This window comes from Monomorium pharaonis, chromosome 3 (genome assembly GCF_013373865.1).
Source record: "Monomorium pharaonis isolate MP-MQ-018 chromosome 3, ASM1337386v2, whole genome shotgun sequence".
Classification (NCBI taxonomy): domain Eukaryota; kingdom Metazoa; phylum Arthropoda; class Insecta; order Hymenoptera; family Formicidae; genus Monomorium; species Monomorium pharaonis.
This window is the reverse complement of record NC_050469.1, coordinates 12,215,324-12,240,415: the sequence shown is the minus strand read 5'-3', so window position 1 is coordinate 12,240,415 and position 25,092 is coordinate 12,215,324. Positions and strand designations below refer to the sequence as shown.

Genomic DNA, 25,092 nt, shown 5'->3' with positions numbered 1-25,092 from the left:
GTCCGAACGCGAGAGCGGGGAGAGAGAGCAACGGCAAAGAGGGAGGGCGGGAAGGGAGCCAGGCGGGCAGGCTGGCAGGCGGACGATCGAACTTCTCGCTCACGAAATAATCCGCGGGTCCGCCGGTTTCCCGGTCTCCTCCCCTCTTTCTCTCTTCTTCCGTCCTTTTTCTACCGCCGCGCGCCCTTAGTCCCTTCGTACGTCGATCCTGTCCCTCGAACGGTTTCGAATCCGTGCACTCGGGTTCGACCGACCGCCCGGTGGCGTCCGTGCGTGCGTGCGCGCGCGCGACTCGAATGCACGCGCGTGCATGTCGCACCGCCAGTGCCTCGGTAGGCTCGTAGGGTGAGGCGGAAGGCACCGCACGCATATTTTCGAGCGTGACGCACCTTGGACGCTGGGCTTGGCTCGAAAGATATCGGCGCTGCTCCGCTGTCGCTCTCTCTCTCTTCTGCACGAGCACGTGCGTGCGCGCCTGCATACATTTCGTCTTTCTTCTTTGCTTTCGGCGCGGGTGCGTGCGTGTGCGCGCATACGGGGTGTCCCGAGCTGTTACCGCACGGGCTGCCTCCTTTTCAACTGCCTGCGATCGAATTCGAGATCATCGGCGCTCCTCGCGCGGTGTTCGGTCGCGCCGAGCGGAGGACAGCCTCTGCCCGGGGTTCATTGCACCTTGACCGTACGCACGCGTCTTTGTTTGTTCGCCGCGCGAAGTGAATTCTCTCATGGAGATAAAACGGTAGTAGTGGCAAGAACCGCGGTAAAATAGAAACGAATCCTCGAAGCGCGCGGAGCGCGAACTCTCATTCGTCCGTCCATTACTCTCCCGTTTAGAGTTTTTATACGCTCGATTTTCTATATCGTTTACATTCTCTACCCGAGGCGATTATCGTTCTCGATTATCGCCTCTCTCTCTCTCTCTCTCTCTTTCTCTCTCGGCGCTCGTTGTCGCCAACAGATCGCCTATATGTATCTGGTAGTTATAACTCCAGGACACCCCTTATATGTTCGCGCGAGGAAACGAAAGGAGCGCGCGCGGCTCTCGGTAAGACTGAGAGAGGCAAGACGGGAGTGAACGAAGGGAGCACGGAAAGGGGAAGAGTGAGAAAGAGAGAGAGAGAGAAAAAGAGAGAGAGAGGAGAGGGAGAATCGTATGGTGAAAAAAAAGGGAGCGAGAGACACGACGCGACACGCACGGAGCGTAAACGGATACACGGCGCACACGATTAACCGCGTCGCGTCGTGCCGGTTCGTCGGAGGAGTCTTTATACGACTGTGCGCCGCCAGGTCGCTCTTTGCCGGCTGCCAACCGGTACGTTAACCGTCGAATAACCGGCAGTGACCGCGCATCGCGCACAGAGTGTCCCTCGCCGTCCGTGGATTCCTCGAGCGATCTCGAATCTTTTCGGGAAACAGTCGGGAACGTTAACAATCTCCGAGTTGCGAGTGATCGGCACAGTGTGTTAGTGAACGGAAGAGCATCGGTATATGTGACGAGAGAAAGAGAGAGAGAGAGAGAGAAAGAGAACAGAAGTTTTTCAAAGCTGCAGGTTGGAAAAGTCATTAAGATATAGTGAAACCAAGTTCGGTTTGATTCGATTTATCGTGAAACGAACTGTGAAACGAAATTATGAATGTGGAAATACGAGGTTTAATCTTATTGTCGCTAATGATAATTAGCGAGAATAATAAAGTCTCCCTTATAGACGTATTATCGACTCAAATATAAACTTTTGTTAACTTTATTTCACAGTTCCTCATTTTTCAATGTTAAATTATGAAATTGCTGACACAAACGGTGTTTCTGTGATAATTGCTACTTAAAAGGATCTAAAACTAAGGTCGAAACATAAATTTTTTAACTGAATCAATAAACTTCGCCAAGTGTGTCGACCGTAAGAAGGCTTCTTTATTCTTAGTAATTATGAATGACGCTTACAGAGATTGAGTGAAATAACGTGCGGCACGGCTCTCCGCCAGTCTCTCTGGACTATAAATTGTTTAACGACGAATTATAAAGAGGAGATAGTCACGTGAGGAAAAAGTCTCGGCGACGGTACACCGGCATTGTGCGCCGTGCATACGAATTGTTTTACGAATTCAGAAAGTTTGCGACCTCGGTAACGGGAAATCGGGGGAGACTCGTGACACCGTGGCGCTATCCTTCCTTCTGATCTCCGCGCGCTTCTGCTTATGTTCGCTTAATATCCACTGAAAGAAAAAAAAAAGTCGAGAATTACGAAATTCCGCGCGCGCATACCGCGCGCGCGTCGTGTCGAAAGAAGTCGACGAAGATTATACGTTGCTGCGTTTTGTAAGCGGCTCCGTGTTAATTGCGTCGCCACCAACGTGACAACATACCGTTCTCGCGACTTCCGGCCGCGACAACACCACGAATTTTCTACGCGGCAATTGATTTGAGATGGCCGCTCCGCGAGTGCGTTATTGCCGGCGCTGGGTGTAACTTTTAATCTCGCGCACAAGCGACAGCACGAACAGCTGCGCACAGTTCGGTACACAAATAGTGCGAGTGCAAACAAGTCGTAATGCTGACTTGTGTCAATCGTGGATATTAATCATTCTCCTAAATGCGTTTCACGCCGAGGAGCATTAGAGGTCAACACAACCTGTTGCACTTTATCAGCCGAGGCGTACTGCCGATTTAAATAATCGCGCATTCGTAAGTACTCTCCGATTTTGTTTTCCCCGAAGCGTGGAAAATTTCCGCCTGATTTCCCTCGCTTTTCATCGCCGCGCGTGATGTACGTCGAGCGAAGTGCTTCAAGTACGGGTCCACCGCTGCACGACTTACCTTCATGCAGATTTATTCTACCGTTAATAATCCGTCCGAATATGTGCGCAAAACACATTCGTGTACGAACGACGGCGATTGCCGTCGGTCTTAAACTCGCGTCTTATCGAAAATGCGGGACATCTCGAATTATGTGTGCCGAAGTTAAAAACTGGCAAAACCTTAATGCGAGGCGCGTCAAATAAGTTCCTCGATAAATATTACATTGCACGGGAAATGTGTCTATGATTTCTCACGCTTATTTTATCACCTGGAATATTTAGCGTTTAAAACAAATGAATATACGCTGAAAAAAATGTAATATATTACTGCAGATATACTCAATACAATAATATGTGCTATTGCAGTATCAACGTTGTACTTGCATTAATAGCAAATATTATTGTATTGAGTATTTTATGTAGTTGGCAGCCCGCAATTACATATATTACTTTTTTTTCTGTGCAGACACTCAAATGTTCGTGCCTATCGCGAGAATTTTAGACTTGCTGCCTTTTACTATATATACATTCTTCCGTTTTCGGGGAAAAGCTCCGCGACCGAGACAAGAGAGCGGTTCGGCGGTGTCGTAAAATCGGAACGATGCGCGGCGTCGTGACTTGTCGCGGATAATTTCGCGACGAGAATACTCGCGATGCACCTGGAGGTACACGTCGCGCCGGATCTCGAACGGCCGTAACGTCTGCCGCGGTCTTTGACCCCCTGCCCGGTGCAATCGGGGACTTGCACCGTTCCCAAATCGGTGCACGAATCAAGTAACGGAAATGGAACGCGCTGAAAAGCGCTGTTTTCATTTATTTATTTATTTACTTATTTATTCCGTCTTCCCGTGCGATGTCCGTGCTAATAATGAAAACTCGCGTGGAAGTGCTTGATGTATTTTTAACTGAAAAAAAAAAAATCTATCTTTTATTATTACAAAAATCTTTGTGTGTTTCGAAGCACAAGTTTTTAATTGTGAGGAATTTCCCCGAAGAGTTCTAATCCGTGGCTAACGCAATAGAGGAAGGTATTGGATTTATGCTGAGAATTCCGTTAGCTAGGCGAGGCCGCGTTTTGGCCTCGAACACGACCGAAAGTGAATATTAAAAAAAAAAAAAAAAAAAAAAACGCCGCCGCGAGTCGAGGTGCATTTTGGCCGTAGTGCAATGTGTCCTCCATTACGGTCATGATTTAACCGGCATTCGCGGCATACCTCGCGTGCATACGTCGCGAGGAAAACACGCGGGGGATGACGCTCGCGTATTCCGCGTTCGACAAACTTCTCTCATAAACGGCATAAACGCACGAAAGTTGCCGCTGGCTCGTGCTCGTTTCGCGCAATCGCCCGAGGTGACGCGAGCAGTCGCGTTGTCGATATTGCGAACGATCCCCCGACTCGAATTCACGAGGGAACAAGGAAAATGCATAAATTAGGGTGACAATTATTTCGAAACTCGCGAATGACGGACGATTAATCTGCGAAAGATTAATCGTGCGTCGTAAAAAAAAAAATCAGTCGGATCTGCTGGATCTAAGCAACGATTAATTACAAAAACGAATTTGGAGAGGAAAAAAAAGCGTGCTGCTGCTGTAAAATATTTTCGATATTACCACAACACATCATTGTGATTTCTAATTTATCAGGCGTTATTTACTATTGTTTAAGATAAGTAATCTATACGAGCGCGAAAACTATACACTGTCTGCTACTATGAAAAAAATTATATCCACTGTTCTAAGAACTTTTAGAAACCCTTGCATTTTATATCGAAAGGGGTGAGATATATGGTCACTCATGCGTGAGACAATCAAGCTAAACAAAAAATGCAAGAACTAAACACTTGGTATACTCCTTTATTATCCCTCGATACTATACTTATACATCACGAAATAACCACTGAGCCTTTTACACTCCCTAGAAGGAGAATAATCATTTTATGTATATTGTAATACATTGCTGCGCTATTTGCAACAATGACAAATTGATTCAATTTACTATGGTTTTGTTAATATTAACAGGAAGAAAAAGCTAAAATTATAACACAATATTAATATAGCTTGTAATAGAGTAATTGCGACTAAATTACCTTCACTATTTCTATTTTTTGCGTCACTTTAATTATAAGTTTCACTTTGTGATTGCTGCGCAACGATAACACGAGGATGCGTCCCTCCTCGCACGTTCGCTCCTATACTTGGGAAAGAAAAAGAACGTAACGTTCGACACCGCGGGATCGAAATACAATTTCTTTTCTATCCTTACGTTTTATTCTCATATCTCTCGTTGTGTGTCGTCAGAGCATCGCGTGGCGAACTCGGTGCCGTGCACCGGCGGTGTGACGGTTTCGCGTTTTTGCAACGTAGAGACGCCGGGCTTTCGCGTGCTCGCGTGACCCGCGACACATCGCTTGATAGCGGGGGTGGCAGGAGAGTCCACGGGAGGGAGAAAGTGCTAACTCACATTAATTGCGTTTTGAGGTAGAGGCGGGCGAAAAGTTTGATTAAATTCGCCGCTTTCGTTTCTCGAGATTCTTGAGCACTTTATCCTATCGTCGTCGTACGTAATTATCCGTCTCGTAATAAGTCGTTGTGTGAGAGAGAGAGATGCGTCGCCCCCCATCCCAATGCACCCGTTAAATCCGATTCAGCGATCGGAGGGATTATGTTATTTCTAACGAGAAGCAATCCAGCAAACGGGGCTGATACGTTTTGGGAGAATTATCTTTCTAATTCGCCGCTTGTTTTTCTGACTGGATTGCGCAGCGTACAAAAATATATAGATTTCTATATATGTGGAAGAAAAATAGGGAATTCCGATGTTTTTACATGTTTTTTGAATAATATTTCTATCACGGCGAATTAATCGGAGTTTTCTTCGAAATAGTGATTTTTTTTTTTTTTTTTTTTTTTCAATCGAAAAAGCACTTCGTTCCAATTGTTCGTTAGTTTAATGTACACTTAACGTATGCCGAATGCAACACTGAGCTTTTTATAAGCAGCGATCGGCGCGTAACGTAATTTACCGTAATTTGAATAAGTTAATGAGACATCCGACGCGTGTGTAATATTTCTGATAATAAGCGGTTCGATTTACGGTTCTCTTAACGCACCCAATTAACCGCGGACTACGTATGTAAACGTACTACTTCGAGAAGTAGTTTACGATTGATTTTAATTACGATGTTTGCATACACATGCGAATGAAAATGCGATGTTTTTACAGCGTAGCTTCTATTATCGGTTCTAGCCGTGGGTTCACAGAGTTTATTCGTGCGAATAAAACCTAGAAAAGAACGCAATAATTGCTCGATTCCAACAAATTAAATTGCGTTAAATTGGGAGTACAGGTCAGAAATCAATTTCGCAATTAACTTTATTCAAATACCATTCCAAAAATACCAAGAAACGATTTTACTCTGCACATAGTTAGACAAACAATTTTTGAACGAGTTCTATTTCAGCTTTTTTCCTCTCGATTTATCCGGGATAATCTTGAACTGACACTTTTTTTTATGCATATCCGGCTGTACATCTTAATATTGTTCAATATTTTTCGTATCTCCCGAAAACAAGAATAGTCGAGTAAACTTTGTTTTTTATCTGGACGGAAAAGAAAAGTTTATTTTTAATGTGATCTATAATAAGATGCACTAACGATATTCTGTTGAAGTGTATTTATTTATCGAACATTGATTAGTATTTGTATCTCAAAACTGTTACGCGATATCAGATTCAGTAATGTATAATACCGTGTCTCTAGTCAGGAGATATTGTTGAGCTACTCTTGATTAGCTCACATCGAAAATTACGTTTAGGAAGCTAGCAGTTGCCCGTCAAGGGACAAGGAACGGGACGTAAATCTGGCAACGCTTTTCTCGGGGACTAGTCTTGATTTAGCGACGAAGGACGAGGGAAGCCGAAGGTCGAGAGAGAGAGAGAGAGAATCGTAGAGAATCCAGCCTTCTAGGACGCGTTCGTAACGACGTTTGGTAGAAGCCTTACGTTTAACCGCGCTCCGCCTCGGTCGCGCTCGTCGAGGAGGAGAGCGCCGCTTGTTTTTGTTCACGTGGCGCGCGCACGGGCGGCCTCCGGCCACGCACGCCACGCATACACACGCACGCGAGTCGCCGTCACGTAAAGGCGAATTTACACGGTTCGTTCCTCGACGCGCCGAGTGAATCATCCGCAGCAAATGAGCTTAGACGCGTACCGTCGACGGCAGTCTATCCGACAGCGAACGACGTGTCGGCTCTGTCGATGATCCCTAAATTTACCGGAACCGAAAGGACGGACTTAAAATTATAATACAACGCGATCTCTCGCATCAGGATAGGAAGTTGTAAGATTCCTGAGGTGATTTTTTTTTATCGGTAAGAGACAGTGGGAGAAAAAGAGAGAGATATTCGTTACTCATTGCCAGATGAACTATTGCCATTGTGATGAATAGTTCCAAACCCAATCGACACGGTATTCATTATATAATTTTTGTATTTTTATAATATGAAGCTTGCAGTGTTATATTATAATTTCGCTTTTCTTCGATAATAATGATGGTATATTTAGAAATATAATTATTTTCTTATCTAACGCGCGCGTCTTTGTAGTTCCATTGATTAAATTCTACATTGAAGCATCACGCCGTACTCATACATAGCGCTCCCGTAAATAAAATGTAACATTTGCACATTCATATCACACGAAAAGAAGCAATAGTTACAAGTAACCATATATAAATATCACGAAAAATCTGTTAAAAATGAGTTATTACTCTCAAATTATATCAATTACAAATTTCGCCAACTGGGGAGATTCTCCTCGCTTGCCTGTAGCATTGAAACTCGACTTCACCGAGGATGATACGGCTTTCGATTCACGATCTTCTCTCATTCCGATCGAGGCCGTCATCTGTCAAAAGCGTATCGCGTAAATTCGCCTTAAGCATCGACGATCCTACGTCTCCCAGCGTCAGGACCCTCGTCGCGGCCGTCAACCGGCAGTAGCAGCAGCGGGCGAGACGGTGGCAACGGAAAGGACGGTGAGGTGGAGGAGGAGGAGGAGAAGGAGAATGAGGAAGGGGGAAGGGATACGACAATGCCCCACCCCGGTTTCTGGTATCGATCTGCCGCAACGAAAGTCGAGATACCGGCGTTGGAAGTATCAGCCGGCCGGATAAGTCCGAATTATATCGGACCGATATACATACATGCAATGCGTGTATCGCGCACACATATGTACGTGTGTGTGCTTATGTACACATCGACATATACGTATATATAAAAATATATATATATCCCTTCGCGCGTAATATGGCCGCGCTGCGGGTCCCTTCAGCTGCTACCTGACTCGACGAAGGCCAACCCGGTCTCGCTCCGAACGACTTTTGTCTCGAAAATGTCGGTTGCCCGCGCTCCTCTCTCGTTGCCGCCGCGCCGCGCCGCGTTCTGTTACTACAAGACGAGAGAGTCGAGTCTCGAATACGGGGCCCCCGCGCGTTATCGTCACGCCGGGAATTATTCCCGCCCGTGCAGAGACCGACGAGCGCGCGTCGCGCGTGGCGTGGCGTGGCTTGGCGTGGCGTCGTGGCGTGGCGTTCGTCGTCCGGCGTGGAACCCAGTCGGAAGGAAGCGGTTACGAGGCGACGAGCGGTTCTCGGATCGTTCGACGACGACGTGGGCGACGGAATTCCGAAAGGAGAGCCGATGGTGACGGGTGGTGGCTTTTAGATCCGCCGGATTCGCGAGGTAAACATTCGACGGTGTATATTGCACGTGGGATCGATCGTTCACACTGCGACGAAATCACGATTAATTGTAATAACGTTGTTAAAACTCGTGCGCAGATTAATCGCGCGTAATCGGAAAAATTTCGAGAATGTGTGTGTGTGTGTGTGTGTGTGTGTGTGTGTGTGTTTTATTTCATATCGAAAATTCGCGTATAACGGCAGCGAGATTAAATCAACTGAATTCCAACGGAGCGTAACGCATTACAAATATAATATATGTATATTACGCGACACACGCGACACTTGACACGCACGCACGCACACCGTGGAATAATGCAGCGCGCTTTATCGTTTTACATGGAAATCGCGAAAGTTCTCCATGCTATCGCACGGACAACGGATCCAGCGGTTCGGAGCCATAGGATCGCATTATAGCCCGTTGAATCTCTCTCGAGTACTCGGTGGACCGTTGGTTTTCGCAATTCCGCGCGATAATTTGCAAAGGATTGAAAAGCCGACGATGGGTACGCGCGCGCGCTCGCTCGCTCGCTCGCTCGCTCGCACCGTTAAAAACCATTGAAAGCATCGGGACCATTGAAACGCGATCTCTGCCGGCTGAGAGGTAGAGGCAGCATGCAAAGCCGACAGCTGCAAGAGTGCTCTCCGTAGCAGGTATGATGTAGGCAGCAGAGGCATGATGCGAAATTATGGCAGCGATATGTGCGTAACGCGCACACGTACGTGCGAGCGTGTTACGGCATCCTTGACTGTGTTTGTCGTCGCGCGTTTGCCGTCGCACGTGCGCATGAAAAATCGTGCGCTTCTCGGAGGCCAATCCGCTCTCGCGGCCGGACGACGGCGCAATTTCATTGCGCGCACATTGTTTCGCGGTAAGCGCGCGCGAAAAAAAAAAAGGTAAAACAAACGCCGACGATGTATCAACGCCCACCGTGCGATAAAGGTGGGGTCGTTTCAGAGGCGACGGCGGCTGCGGCGGATACGCGCGAAAAGAGGACGATTATCTCGCGTGTCGCGAGCGAGCCGCGCGGTTTCCGGGATAATCTCGAAAAAGTCGCGTCCGTCCGATGAATCGGTGAGGCCGTTTCAGAGTGCCGAGATTCATTAATCGTTCGTCACGCGATTATTCATTATCAAGGGTGAGCGCGGCGGTGTCGGGAAGAACATCAGCTGTATCACGGCGTAATACGAGATGGCAAGATGACGCAAAAGTTGATGATGCCGCAAGGCATCGACATCACCGATGTACAGTCGATTATAGTGTAGAACTTCATGCTCACGCCTGCGCATTCCTGAATGCGCTCTCTGCATGCGTGGGTCACTTTATTCCCGCCGTCTGACACATGGAGTTCTGAGAACAAGTCTCTTGTATGCATGCTTGCTCATAAAATGATACAGTTTCTATCTTATACAATTTATAATCGATTAATGAGGAGGATATACAATAAAGGATAAGATAAATGTTTACATTCTTAACGCGTAACTTTTTTTACGCAAGTGTACATTTTCTTCGTGTACAGAAAAAAATTAATATCAGTCAATTAATATCAATTTAGCAATTATTTTCTTATATACAAACAAGAATATATCTTTTAAAGAGTTTGATAATCTTATATTTTAGCAAAATATTATATTTTTATTCCAATGTTATAACAAGTCATCTAAGGAGCGCAATATTGTTTTGATAATAATAGTAAAAGATTCTTTGCTTGAGATATTATCATTTTTATCCAATATTTTTGCCTCCCATTCAAAAAAGATGAAAAAGATTATTGAATAATGAGTTTATATTTTCCTTGGTGTACAATCTTCTTCACAATTGTTTGTTATTTATGTCTTCAAGATTGATAAATTCTTTTAAAATTTTATATTTTTGCATGTGACACAAATTGCAAATTTAAGACTTTCTGTGATTTCTCTTATTCTCTTATTCAAAAATTTCTCTTATTAAAAAATTAATAATAAACTGTAACACACGTTTTAAAGATAAAATAATTTTCAAATACAATAAATAAAAAATTATATATTTTTTATTTATTTTGTACGTAATATATTTAAAATTAATAATTTCGCAGCTTACGTTTCATTGAAATCAGTTTGACCTTACGTGAGTACCTTCAGAGTTAAGGAAATGATGGAGATGTAAAAAAAACATTTTATTCTACGAAGATAAATGAACAACACGCCAAAAATCTCAATCGAAAAGTTTCGATTTTACGTCAAGCAAAGATATTAAAGTGAAAAGTTCTCTCCTCTCTACTCGTTTCGGTCTCTCGGCTCCGCCATAATCTTACCGGTCTCACAAAGCTACTAACACATATTAACGTTATCCGATCGATGTATGCATTTATTTTTGAAATTGAACTCGTTTAGTTTCGAGCCTCCGCAGTTTTCAGCGTCCCACTTCAGCGACGACGCGGCGTATCCGTCGAAGCGATATAGACGCGCACGCGCTCACGCGCGTAGCTCCCGCTCATCTGCACTTATCAGTTAACACATTCCTTAATTAAACGAGGCGGTCGTCCCGACGTTAGGGAAAACGAGTAACGAGGCAGCGACGAGCGGTGCTCGGACCGCCTCGCGTGTGCGCGCACCTAGCGTAATTGCGCGGCTGTATAATTATCGAGTGCCATCCGCGCGTGCACACGTTTTCACGAAACGTCTTCCGCGAACGGCGTAAGTAATTTTAAGGGGATCGTCGCGCTCTCTTCGGGGAAGAAAAAAAATATTATTTTCCTTCGGAAGCAGACGCCTCGCGCTTAATGGGTGCGATACGGAGAACGAGACACGTGTTTGACAGTCAAGTTCTCGAGAAATCCTCTCTCAAAAATAGGAACGACTTAATAATCAAGTCGAAAATCGTTCGGGTTGCTTTCTCTTCAATCGAAATTCGTGAATCGAATGATTAGTTAAAAGATGCTCTCGTTTTCTCTTCTTGTTATGTTAGAATTGGTAAAATTTAAAAAAACGTTTTTTTTTTTTAAATTTTATAAGCAGTTGTTGAGTGGAGATCTACATACGCTTTATGTAGATCCTGTGCGCTAGCCGTCTGGTACTTGAACATTGTTTGCAAAGTAGTTACGTACGTCTGCTACATATAATATCGGGAAGTTGGCCGAACTCACGCCCGAACTTTCCACACAATGCGTGACTTTAGCGTGTACGCAGCTACAATCGACATTTTACACGTCTGTCTCGTAATCGAGCGCAATCTGAAACAATAACAGCATCCCGCTGCGCTACTTAATCGGTAAAAAGAAAGAGCCTTAATAAAATCAGAGTAACGGATTGAATCACAAAAAATTCCCATAACAGGCATTTCAATATACTTAAAATATTCTGTTTTGCGTGCAAAAAAATATACGCCTCCGATAAAAATATAACTCTCTTTGCGTTTGCACTTTTTTTTTTTCCCCTAGCAGAAATTGTTGTTTCTGCGACAAAACTGCAAGTTTTAATAAAAACATGACCGCCGCATTTCCGCATGGAGAACTGCTGAAATACGTGTCCGCTCTTCCGCGTTTTTCTCGGAGGCGCGTCCGCAACGTCATTAAATTTGCGAACAGAAGCGAAATTGCAATAAACCGAATTCCTCGCCTTAATTAGTTGGTCGACGAAAGTTTCAGAAGGCTGCCCTCTCGTGAAACGCGCGACTGTGCTTCAAAATCGAGGCTGTACGTCGTCGAGATATTCCTCGTCGCTTTACACTTCGATAAAAAGTTGTGTCCGTGACATGTACGTCGCGGCTCTCGGGTGTTCCCCCCTTTTTTTTTTTGCTTCTTGTTTATTAAGAGGCACGACGTCGGCGGCGGAGAAGAGAGGATTCGTCGGCGCGCGGAATAACGAATAATCTCGCAGGGACTCGTCGATCTTTATGGGGCCTATTACAGGGATAGGCCTTGAACCCGTGTTCCTCCAGACTACGGAGATCGGTGCGCGCGCGAGAACGAGTCCCTTTGTCTTTCCCGTTTCACACAGAGGAAAGGATTCCGCGCTGCTCCACGTAATCGGCCGAACATATTTCAGGCGCGGTGACGCAATCGGTTACCTGACGCCGCGCGACGATCGAGCGCGAACATCCACAAAAATCACCTTTAACCTCTCGAATTCGATTCCGATGAGAGTAGGCATACTTCTCAAGATCGAAATGGCGTACTCTCTCACCCGAGATTCGTTCAATGTAATCCAACCATCGATTTCGATTTCGCGAAAGTGACGTAGCTACGCGCTGCTCCGGAGCAATCAATTTTCTTTTTTTTTTTTAATCAGTTCTCTCGCGTTAATTTATGTATATAAGCAAACACGTCGTGCATCTGTTGTACAGAATTCTTTACCAGAACGAGAGCAAGTGTAGCACGGAGTACGTAGGTAGTTCGGAGCATGTTCTTTATTTTCCGGTTGCGATGTATCAAAATTTATATATATATATCTCGCCCTTCGTATTTTCCTTCCCTCTTTATTATCGGCGCGTATCGGCGGATACCCGGCATAGGTATAACTATTAACATCGAAAGCGCGGCCGCTTCTTCGCCCGCGGAGGCAATGCAAACACAAACGGTATATTTGCATCCACTGAATAATCATCAGTATTGGTTTATGAATACTAAGAATTCCCGCGTGCATCAAGGATCGCGATTCCGAGCTCTCGCTCGCGCCCTATGATCGATCGTTCCGTCGAACGAGCGGATGCGTCTCCGCGATTCTGTGGAGAATGAAGGAGAGAACGATGAAAGAAGAGCGGCGCGAGAGGAAGAGAAGAAAGGTCGAGAGGAGGACGAAGGAGTAGGACGGAGGAGGGAGGAGAGCGAGAGAGCTTTGGGGAGGCTGATTTATGGGCGACGGCGCTGCGAGGCGTTTTCGCTGCGTAACTTCCGCCAATTTCGTTCCGTTTTGCCGCGGCGAGGGATCCCGGGTTTCCGGTTTCCAACCGAATGGCCGACTGCGACTCGCCCTCCTGTTATTGCCCCAGTGCGCGGTGCACTACCAATCCTCCTTTTTCGCGAAATACTCCGAAGTATCGGGGGACGCGCGAATCAATGCCGGATATGCAGTCTTCGATATTTCTTTCAAACAAATCTCCATTTTACAAGAATTACAAGATTATAGATATTCTCGAGTGTGTTTAATATCGGCTCGGTAGATATTTATCGCGGAAAGATTTAGGATAGTTGAATAATAGTTCGCGAATCGAAATTGAATTTAAACGGGATGAAAGAAAATAAATAGAAAAAGGAGACTTTATCGATATCCTTTTTACACAGTTTTTAATAAAATACATTTCTCACATGTAAATTTTATTTAATAATCAAAGTAATTGTAAAATGAAATAGCAACGCGCAATAGTTACATGTTTCGTTCATTATGCAATCGTTCATTAACGTGTTACGTTTCTTTTACAAGTAGGAAGCTCGAAAATCTCTCAACGCACACACAATTTCAATCTCTCCATGTTAAAAAGCAAACAAATATTCAGTTATATGAAAAATTTCGTAAAAACAAATTTCAATGGCCTCTATTGTTATTGACATTTTTTGTTATCTCTACGTACGACCGGCTCGTGTTGGTCTTTTGTTTGCTAGTTGACTTTTTAATCTTCCCGCCTCTTTCGATACCTCCAAAAATATCTTTTTTTTTTTTCCCCTCGACAGCGCGATTGTTACCGTCGATGAGCCGCGAGTCGAGAGCGCGATGGCGGGAAACTTGACGAGCGAGGATTACCGCAGAGGCGAATCGTAACAGGGCGCAAAATCTAGGCCGTGCGGCTCTGAGAACTGGAACGTGCGTGTGCAGGTGCGAAACCTCGCTGGGCTCGAGGAATCGAGAGAGAAAGAAAGAGAGGGTAGGGAGAGAGAGACGTGTATTTCCCTTCTCTCGAACCGTTGCTCTCGTTACACCTGGACGGTTGGGTTTGAACTGTACAAGACGTTATGCGATCCCCGCGAGTCAAGCACGACGATTTCTCGCCATCGACGGCAACGCTGTATTATCCTCTGGATAGCCGTCACTTTTAAAAGAGACAAACAGGAAGCGCCGAGTGAAACAGCTCGCGTAGTTTCGCACGACAGCAGGGCAATCGTATGACAATCGTAAAGCAATTTATCATTACATGGCTAATTTGATTCACGTAAATGAAACGTAAAACCATACGTTTAATATCGCTAATTACTTTTACTGTTGGGCGTTATTGATTGCTCTTTCTCTCTCTCTCTCTCTCTCTCTACCTGTTAAGCGTACTTTACAAATAAACGTCTCGAGCAAATCAAACGCAACGCGGTTTTTAGAATTCGTTATTTTTTGTTACGAGCAGGGTTAATCTTCGTTTCAGTGGAACGAACTTGCTCGAGGGAGGACGCTCCTATATCGATTATATATTGCGACAGGTATAAACGCGTTGCGCCGCGGTGCTTCGCGAAAATTGTCGATTAAAACTTTGAGGTCGGCCATTAGCCTTCACCCACATTGCTCAATCGTAATCATCGCCGCCGATTGCGTCAATCGTTCTTCGGTCGCTCCGTCGCGACGAAACGTGACATATCGAAGGTGTTGGCCGCGGAATTAATTCACGCATTAATTATCGTGAGTACTTAAAGTTCCCCCCCGTTCTTCTTCGGTGTGCACATACATTATGCGCGCGACGCGTAATATTATTCCGCGCGATCGCTGCCGCGCGAACTGCATTTTCAGCCAGCGCTTGCGATTTTATATGCGGAGCGCCCGTGAGGCGTTAGAAAAAGAAGACTGCGAGTCACAGTTATAAATTTTACAGAGGCGGATAATAAAAAAGGAGTCACACACTCGGGGGCAAAAAGTGAATAAAGTTCGCGGCTAAACGTAGTGTATGGTAATAGGTACATTTGATAAACAGGAAAGATATTCGTTCTTGATAACTCAGATTATTTCGCTTCCTCTAAAATTTACATTAATTTGAATTGTACTTCCTCCATTTTTGCTGTATTTTTATTTCTGTGGTTTTGTTACTCGCGTTTTGTTACGCTCGTTATTACTTATTTTGTCATTTAAATCAAGTAAATGCGGTAATTATGGGAATGCGCATTTTTCGATATTAACATAGAGACAAAGTGATAACGGTAGCAATGACAGGGGCATATTATTGTAATACTTTCGCTAATACACAAATCGCCCGTACAACATTCGGAATACAATACCGCACAACAACGGAGAAGATTCTCGTAATACTTTTTGCATAATTCTACTCTGGCCAACAAGGAAAAGCTTTTTAACGGAATCTCGAAAATACTGATGATCCATTATTACATTAATACATCGGGAAAGATACGTGGACACCGCTGGACATTGCATTAGAGATGTTTTGCGTGGAATAAAATTGCACGCATTAACATTACTGTTTAACTACATCGATAATGACAATGCGACAAGGAGAAAAGCAGCGGAGAGAGCATTGTCGTTACGTAATTAAAAACAACGGAGTATTTCGTGGAAATGTATTTGTGGCGTTGCGCGGGAACTTTCAGGCGCAATTAGCAGGATCTCGTAATTGATATCAGGCAATTTGATATTCTCGGTTCGGAAAAAAAAATCGTGCCGAACAACGATATCCTTTCTCATATTAATTTTTATTGCTATTACGAATTACTCAATTATGAAGTGTGCTCCACGTTAATTCGATGTTTACGCGCTTCAGTCGTGTCGGACGTCGTCGTATTACAACGTACAGCACGACTTTGAATTTGATCGTCACGAATCATCATTGTTATTTTCAAAACTTTATTCGCAGGACCTATTTAACGCGTCTCTTTACGCCAATATTTATTTTGCAACTTCGACGAGACGCGCGTAATCTGAATTGCGTCGTCAGTCGATTTTAAACAATTCAGTTCGGACGAAGCGTCGCATTATTTCGTCATACTCAAACTCAATTTTAAAAAGCCTTTTTTTTTTCTCCATTGAAGCCCCCATTGCTATTAAATAAAACCGACTGTGTAACACGCGGGCGCGCGCCGCGAAATATGTCGGTGAAAATTTGATAGAGGCGCGAGAGCGCGGGTCCGCCGTCTGTGCCAAATAATTTTCCGAAAAATGCATCAAAGTCAGGTCATCTCCCGATGACGAAAATGCAGGGTGCACGCGGGACTGAAGAAATCACGCTCGCATGTCAAACCGCGGATCGAAATTGCCACTCTCGGGGAAGACACTGACCCAGATACCGACGTACATGGGGGAAGGTCGTATGTAAACATACATATGTGCACATATATCGGTGTACATGTATATTTATATGTGTATGCATGCGCGTGTGTACACATATATAGATCGACGTACGTACATACTGTCGAGTGAATAATACACCCGTACCGCGACGCGTACACGCGTGCGCCCACGGATGGCGTATAAAACGGAGGTTGGTTTACGTATTTTCTTCTCCCGCTCACGAGAGCTCGCGTGCGCGTCGCCCCCGTTTATGTGCACGCCGGTAATGGCAATGTACGCGCACGTCGTGCAATACGTATCGCGAAATGTTTGCCACGTTGATTAACCGCGCGATAGGAACCTTTGAACAGAAGCGAAATTAAATTTGGTCGCGCGCGCTCTCGCGAGCAAAAGGGTAAAACAATGAATGTCAAGGTGTCTTTAGCGGGGGAAAAAAAAGAATGAAGTATCGAAACGTGAAAAGTCGATATTGTTTAAAAGTATAAAGAAAAGAATATTATGCAATGCTCACCTTGCGACGTAAACAGAATTTTATGATAATCTTTACGACTAATATTGCAACAGAGGAACAAACGATATTATGGTCACCCGTGTTATCTCTGTTATTAGGAATTTTAGTGATTACTTACGGAATCATTCGTTTAGTAGCCAATATGTCATTACGTAATAACCGACATTTGTTATTGGAAGTTTTGAGCATTTTGAAACTTTGCCAAGATATAAATATTTTAGCGTTGAACTACACATTCTCTCATTCCTTTTAAACTTGTGAGTATTATCACATAAATGTATAAGTATTTGAGTGCTTTTTTGTTATTTAAAACATTTTGTTCGGCTATAGACATTTCAAATTAATAGCGTGTCTCTAACAGTAACATGTCTCAACAGGCATAACACGATCTCTTTTTCATAGTTTTATTTTCATATTGTTATAAATCGATTGTAATTCCATTGCTAATATATATTTTATACTATAATACATCTGTTTGAGATTTTTAATACTGCAATTTATATATTGAAGAGTTCATACATACGTATATTTGCATATATTCTCCTAATATTTTCCTGTTATTTTGACTAAAATGATTAAACATATATTGGCAAATAAAAATGTTAAGAGAGAGGGGAGGGAGTTTTCAGTTTTAAATTAATTAGCAAAATTATTGTAGAAAATGTAAATGAGAGGGTCATAATACTACCTTCTTCTCTATGCGTTATTTAACACAAAATGTGAAATGTGTTCCAACGTGCTTGGAATTTTGTATACTTTTTTTTTACGCCATAAAATTCAGAAACGATCGAAGAGACTTCTTGCGCATCAACGATAAGGATAAAGTTGTCTGACGTATTTCTATATTCACGCTCGCGTAGATATTTACATAGCGACGACGTATACGTGCGTATCCGCGTGTATGTGTCAGCGCGTAAAAATGCAATGCTTGTGAATGAAACTGTAGTAGTGACGAGTGCACATACGTGCGTACGTAAAGTTATATCGATGACTCAGTCAGTCCCGCTGACTGTCGTTACAACTCGCGCAATTTACAAGCACTTTCTCAAGGGATCGTTGAACTCCACTGAGCACTGTCTCTTTCCGAGGTTTTTATTTTTTTTTTTTATTAGCCGTCGTTAGCATAGATCGGATCAATGTAGAAATTAACGTCAATCATATATTGTAATTGGCGTGTAACGAAGATTTTTCAAGACTTCCGTGAAACTCAAGTAGACGCGAGATAGTTGAAAAACGACTTGGAAACGAGAGTTTATAACGGGGGTGTGGTCTGGATGTATTTATTGAATTATTCACTATCTTAATACGTACATTACATATATTGCAATATGTGCGTTATCCTCTTTAAAGTGTAATTAGAAACACGAGAGAGAACTCGAATACATGCTGTTGATCGATTGGGGTTATAATGATTGCGTTTTACATTCACTGTGTATATAATATCAAGAATAGATTCGTGGTTTTTCATTTTAGGGATAACAATTGATGTATGAGTAAATGAACCATGGGCAAGATGTACCATGATGGCCACGATAATCAATGGTTGTGGTTGATGGTATTCTACTGTCTGTATCAACTGTTAACAGCGGCAAAATGGCCATTTCGTGTTCCCATTCGTCGTTGCGTGCCGATCTATAATTTAACAAAATGCACCCGTACGAAATGATCGATAGCCGAAGATAATTATTATTCCGCACTTACATTCACATTCGCGAATATGGCGCATGGGTCATGTAATTGGGTTTTGCTTTGATGAGCATCGACGAGGCGCGTAAAGGCGTATCTTAATTACAGAGCAATGTATGTAAGTGTTAATAGAAAGTTGTGTAATACCTCTTTTTTTTTTTTTTTTTTTTTTGTTAGCGCAGTCGGTCGTGCCTTATCGCTTCACGTCTCTTTCCGTTTGAGATAAAATGAAGCAAATTGTGTTGTCGGATCTATGACCGCAACAATGCGATAATGAAATCGGTATAATTTACAATTCATACTTTATAATTCCGTTTCACGAGGCACAAAAGTGAACGGTAAAAGATTAATATGCTGACGCTTTGCGTCGCGGTATTGCCAATAAAAGTTATTGTTATTGCGAACGATGCCGCTAATTTAAATATCCGCAAGCGCGCGTGTTATGTGCGTTATATGTGTGTGTGTGTGTGTGTGCGTGCGTGCGCGCGCGCACGATTGACGTTTGGATGACGGACGTCACGTTATTCATGAATTATGGATACAATTGAAGCGCTTGATATCGCTGAAACGTCGCGGTACGGCTTTTCCACGTTCATATGCGGGGGGGGGGGGGGAGGAGACGCGCCTTTCGACGCTCGATTGCGCTAGGTCGAGGCTTTTTGGCCGTTATCAACGCCAGCAGATAAGAGCTTTCCTCGTTAATTAATGAATTAATGCCCCGGCAGATAAAATCGGCCGAGGTCGGGCAAACCATTGAGAGTCCCGGACTCTTTAATCCGCGTCACCGGGAGCAAATCGCCTTCCGCGCGATGAAAAAAAAAAACTAAAGGTCGTGTCAGGGTGCACGTAATTAATTGCACAACAGATTATTGATTATTCGCGGACGTGTCGAGAAAGTTAAAGCGCGCGGACGATGTAAGATAGCGGCGAACTCTTGCCGCTAATGACATGGTTTTTCTTAAAGATTTTTCTTTCTCTGTGATCGAGAGGGAAAGATAGTTACCGGTGATAGACGATATTTATTTGCTATGTACGGTAAAGGTTTACCGTAATCTTCCTCTTTAGAGATATGTACGTATTTGGATTTGCGGAATACGTCGTACAACTGTTTGGCTTCATAGTTTACAATATATCGTAGTACATAAGTTCTCGATAAGACACAGATTTTGCTGTACGTGTAAGTGTGGGTGCAATGTATTTTTATAACTGTAACGTCAGATATAGCCTTCTATTACGCACATATCTCATGTTCATTGATAAGCGAAAAGAACTTTGGCGAAAAGTTAATGTATTCAGGAATGTAAAGTTGCAAGGTTTCGAGGTATTTCTTGCTCGAGTTTGTTGAGAATACCCCATCCCGTTAATAATGTTATCGCGAGGGTATATTGTCCTACCGTCTTTAGGTCTGATTGTGAGTGATAATTTGGTTTATGAGGCAGCATTTGTGGGTTGTATCCAGAACACGGTTAGTAAACTCCATGAGACTTCACACAGACTTATTTTCGTCTCAGTAGAGCGATATTAATGTTAATACATAATATCTTTTTAAAGCGTATATAATTTAGTATTATTATTATTACATTAGTTTTTTTCTTTCTTTAATACTGCTATAAGAAACAGTATCATTAGTCATGTCACTAATATCTTAGCTATAGGTTTACAGTAATGTAAAAAAATTAAATGATCCGACGATAATCTTGGACGACTCGTGTATAAGATTATAATATTTAATGTAAATGTTTTATCGACGATCATTCCATAAAAAAAAAAAAAGATCTGTTACCCTGAAACTATAGAGATATTATTGTGGAGAGAGACGGGATTGGACGTCGCGTACCGGTTTCGCGAGTGGCTCGTAAAAATCTGAAGCGCCAGGGCGTTTAAAAGGACGCGCATTTGTATCACTCCCCGCGCTGGAGAATGCGCCGCCGTACACGATTGTCTCGGTACGAGACGCATACGTTCGCGATATCCATCGTATCGATCATAATTTCTGTCGAAACGCGGAGCGGATGCGCGACCGAATAGCGACTTCGCAGCGGCGCGAGGCAGGCAACGCTAACATTGACTCGGCATTCATGCATTAGCGTACGCCAGTGTAAACGCTTTGCTACATTCATGTGTTTCCTTTCCCGCGGCAAACGCGATCGATGGCAAATATTACTTTGGTCAATTCCAGCCGGCAGTCTATTTACTTGTTTGTGGTATCACTTTGCTGCGCCGATAGGGAAAAGTCGTGCGAGAGCGAGCGAGAAGTAGAGGCGAACGCAGAGAGACGGGAGGGTGAGGGGGGGGGGGAGGGAGTGAGGGGGCGAATACCGATACGGATGTGATTCTACGGTTTGATGTATGCACGGTGCGCTTTCGTGCACCGTTTCGACTAGCGCACGCGTAGTTACAAATACCAGATTCAGCCACTTATCTCCCCCAACGAGAACCTTTTGGCCAGTTAACCGTTACGATATGTACGTCTAACGATGACGAATGATTCGGAAATTAGTCTCAATTTCGGAACTGCTCCGGAATTATGACTGTCGTTACGGAAGTTACGGGGAGCCGAGTGTTTTCAATTTATATTTTATTACGAGCACATTACCCTTTTATTATTATCCATTAATATGAAAAAAAAAGAGAGAGAAAACGGTATATCTTTATTGCATTAAGATAACTAGACTATTTTTAGAAAAGTATTTTTAGTACGTTTGACGAAGCTTCCAGCTGAGAAATTATCTTCTTCTCGAGAGTATCCAGCAATATTTTTAATTAATTCGTTAAGTGATTTGAATATTGCGTCTCCATTAATAAACATCTCCAGACGAGTGTTTCTGGAACTGGGATGAGAGACGTATCTTTAACTACTAAATCCATAACGCGTCTTATTATAAATTTTAATCGTTTTGAGAATTTACCATTATTCGTTAATTGCATCCTTACATAATCCAACGAGAGCTCCTTCCTGTTTACAGTAATTGCTAGTTTTCTAAAGTTGCAAAGCGCGTTTGAATTCACTCGCGGCACACTATCTCGATAAAGTCAATTTACAAACATGGATTACACGCGAATTTTAGAAACTGGAGTAACTCTCTCCAGAAACGGGAAGTTTGTTTTATCATCCACCGTCGGGGATTCGATCGGAACGCGTTTATGCGCACGTGGATGCGCGCGATATAACGAAGCGATTTTCGTTCGACGAATTTGAGAAAATTCGCGCGCGCCGATGAGATACTCGCTAGTTGCGATTACGCGCCTTCGCGCCTTAACAATCCCCGTTTGGCCGCGGGTGATACATATAAGAACATCCTAGGACATTGTTATTAACGGCGTAATGTGTTTCTGTGTTTCAGGTGCGATGGAGTCTCGCGGAGCCGGTTTCTACTATGAGTTGAGGCTTCGTAATTAATAGTGAGTACACGAGTACCTCGAATACTTGTAAGTGTGTGTTGTGTGTGTGTGTGTGTGTGTGTGTGTGTGGCGCGTACACGTACACGGCGTACGGGCGTTACAACGAGAAATAATCGTTAAGCGATGCCCGTACGAAACGGTATCGTGCATACGTAATGTCCTACCCCCAAATTGCGAATCTAATATCGCGAGTTTTATTGCCCCGCGTTCCCTCGCTCTTCCTCCGTCCTCCCGTAATTTACATTCGACAATTACGATTATATTAATCGCCGGGGCTCACGCGGCTCGTTAATCGCGAGACGGACGACAAAGTCGAAGTGGCCCGCGGCGATTTTCGTATACGCACGAGCGTTCCGACGTGTCCGCGGCGGCGGCGGCGGCGATCGTTGATCTTTTTCTCCGCGTAACGAGCGTTAAGTGCGTCGAGAATACGGGTCGCATTAATATTTCATTATCGGGTTTTCTATTTTTACGTCGCGAGCGCTATGTAAGAAACTTTTATACGTCTCGTGTGCGACTGTTTTTTTTTTAACGTCTCGTAAAATAGCGTTTCTTTAAACTTTCAATACGACTATAGAACTCGTACATACATAAAATGCATCAAACACGTGCCGCTGCCTTCCATGTGTGGCACCTTCCCTCCGTATTCTTCAAGTTTACGAATCAAATTAAAAGTTGTAAAATGTCGTTTTCCTCTTCATACCGCACACGATACATTGCGTTTCGTTAAAACATTTGCAGTAAGGATTTTGTTAACGAATAAAAAAATGTTTATAACGATTGTTTTCGAGCATCCCGTCGGCTTATTCATCTCAAGCCCGAGCGCGGAGTCCGATCGCCGGGGGTTTGCTGCATTTATACGCTGAATAAAGTGCCGTTTGAGCGTTAATATGACTTCATTCCGCAATCGATTTGAATTCGATTCGCCGCGAACGGGGGCGGCGGCGGCGGCGGCGGCGATTTCCACCGTGGGCGTCGCGACGGCATTCTCGAAGGGGATTACGAGGGCGCTCGTGGGGGGGAAGGGGAGGGGGAGGGGACCCGGCACGGCGCATTTCTTCGTACCGATCGCCGTCGCGAATACTCCCACATAATAATTCGCTTATTACAGCTTCCGCGTATCTCCGCCGTTTTCCCCACGGCATGCCCGAGTTCGCGGAAAAAGAGTTGCCGTATGCAAGCGCGCGCTCGGTCGGGGAGAGGAACACCTACTCGCGTTCGTGCAATCTCGCTCGCTCACGCCAACGTTTCTCCCGTTTCTCGTGCGCGCTACGCGCTACGAGCATCGCCGCTATAATTGCAGCCGATGCGACGTATGTACGCTAGCATGACGCCCGGTCGCCCCGACCGTTGCGTACGCGCGCTCTCGTATCGGTGCACGGATGTGCATGTGCATCCTGCGCGTGTATTCGGCGGACGCGTGGGGAAGTCCCCGTTAACGGCGCTGTAGCGCGTTTGTGCAACCGTTGTATTCGCGCCGGTTTGAGAGAGAGAGAGAGAGAGATAGACCAGAGGAGGGAGGGAGAGAGAGAAACCGGTGTGTGCTCAATAGAGAAAGGGAGAGAAATATCGGCGGCCGTTCAAGGGAGAGAGAGAGAGAGAGAGAGGGGGGGAGAGTGAGAGAGCGACACACGGAGTAGTCGAGGGATGGTTTTGCTCTGCTGGCTCTGTATTGATTGCTGTGCTGCTCCTCCACCTCCACCATCTCTTGCGACGATCTCTCTCTCTCTCTCTCTCTCTTCTCTCTACTCACTCCTGTCCCGCGATCCCTGCCGCCCGCACACCAACGTAGCCGCCCGTAATGTTGGTTCGCTCTCTGCGAAACCATCAAGATCCGAGGTCCTCGTTGCGCCACGTATCTCTTCCCTCGAAACGCCCCGACGAGAGAAGAGTCCGCCTGTAATTGACGCAGATAGGAGTGCCATCTGCCACGGCACGGACGGGAAGGAACGGGGGGGAGGGGGGGGGGGAAACGCGCGTAATGCCCGTCGTCCTCGGTGACGTGTACCATGTAAGGATTCATTGAATGGGAAACTAAGCCCGGCCGCACTCTTCGTGACTTCGTTGTTCAGCCTCGCGTGTTTCGCGTCCCGCGTCCCGACTCGTCGCAGCGCGGCGCAGCGATGTTGTCGTCTCCACCAAATCTGTTTGTCGTATTTGCCGAGCTATAACGTCTCTCGATAAACGTGCCCTCGTCTGAAATTCTGAAACTTCGCCGTTCGCGTCTCACCGCGATCTCCACTTCGACACTCTGTGACCGTAACGTCCTCTTATTAGCCGAGCTATTAGGATCGGCCGCGCTGTCACAATTTGTAATTTTATATATCACATGTTTTATGCGTCTCCCTTTGTTGTTTCGCGTTCACGTCCTTTGCGAGCTTTTCGAAACGAAAATTCCGGTTCGTCAAATATTATTATATTCACATACATCTCGTTTCATTACGGCAATTAACCGGGATAGCGATGGACTTGTTGCAAATTGGCGTTCTATTTAAATTTGCTAATTACTGTTACGACATAACGATGATACGCTCGCTTCAGGATGAAACATTCATGTTGCAAGGTCCGCGTGCGGCTGTGTGTTTTTCTTTCGAGCACGGGGGAATGGAATTGGGTATAATTAACGTATATGGAAGTATTATCTGATGCGGCACAGTGACATCGATGCAACTCTCCGTAATTACGTCTCCCCGCCGGCGTTGCCGCGGATGCAGAAATGGGTTTACGTAAAAATGTTAAGTCAAAGTTTCGCAGCGTGTGTATACGGTC

General features: G+C 44.5%; 1 protein-coding gene across 11 annotated transcripts in view; it reads left to right on the top strand.

The window, feature by feature from the left end:
* LOC105835952 (bromodomain adjacent to zinc finger domain protein 2B) overlaps positions 1-25,092 on the top strand; it is a 156,579-nt gene that overhangs the window by 80,213 nt on the left and 51,274 nt on the right. For all 11 annotated transcript variants that reach the window (XM_036284648.1, XM_036284652.1, XM_036284657.1 and 8 more), the window contains exon 3: positions 22,266-22,323. The gene's annotated coding sequence lies outside the window, so the exon portion shown is untranslated. The remainder of the gene's footprint in view (positions 1-22,265; positions 22,324-25,092) is intronic.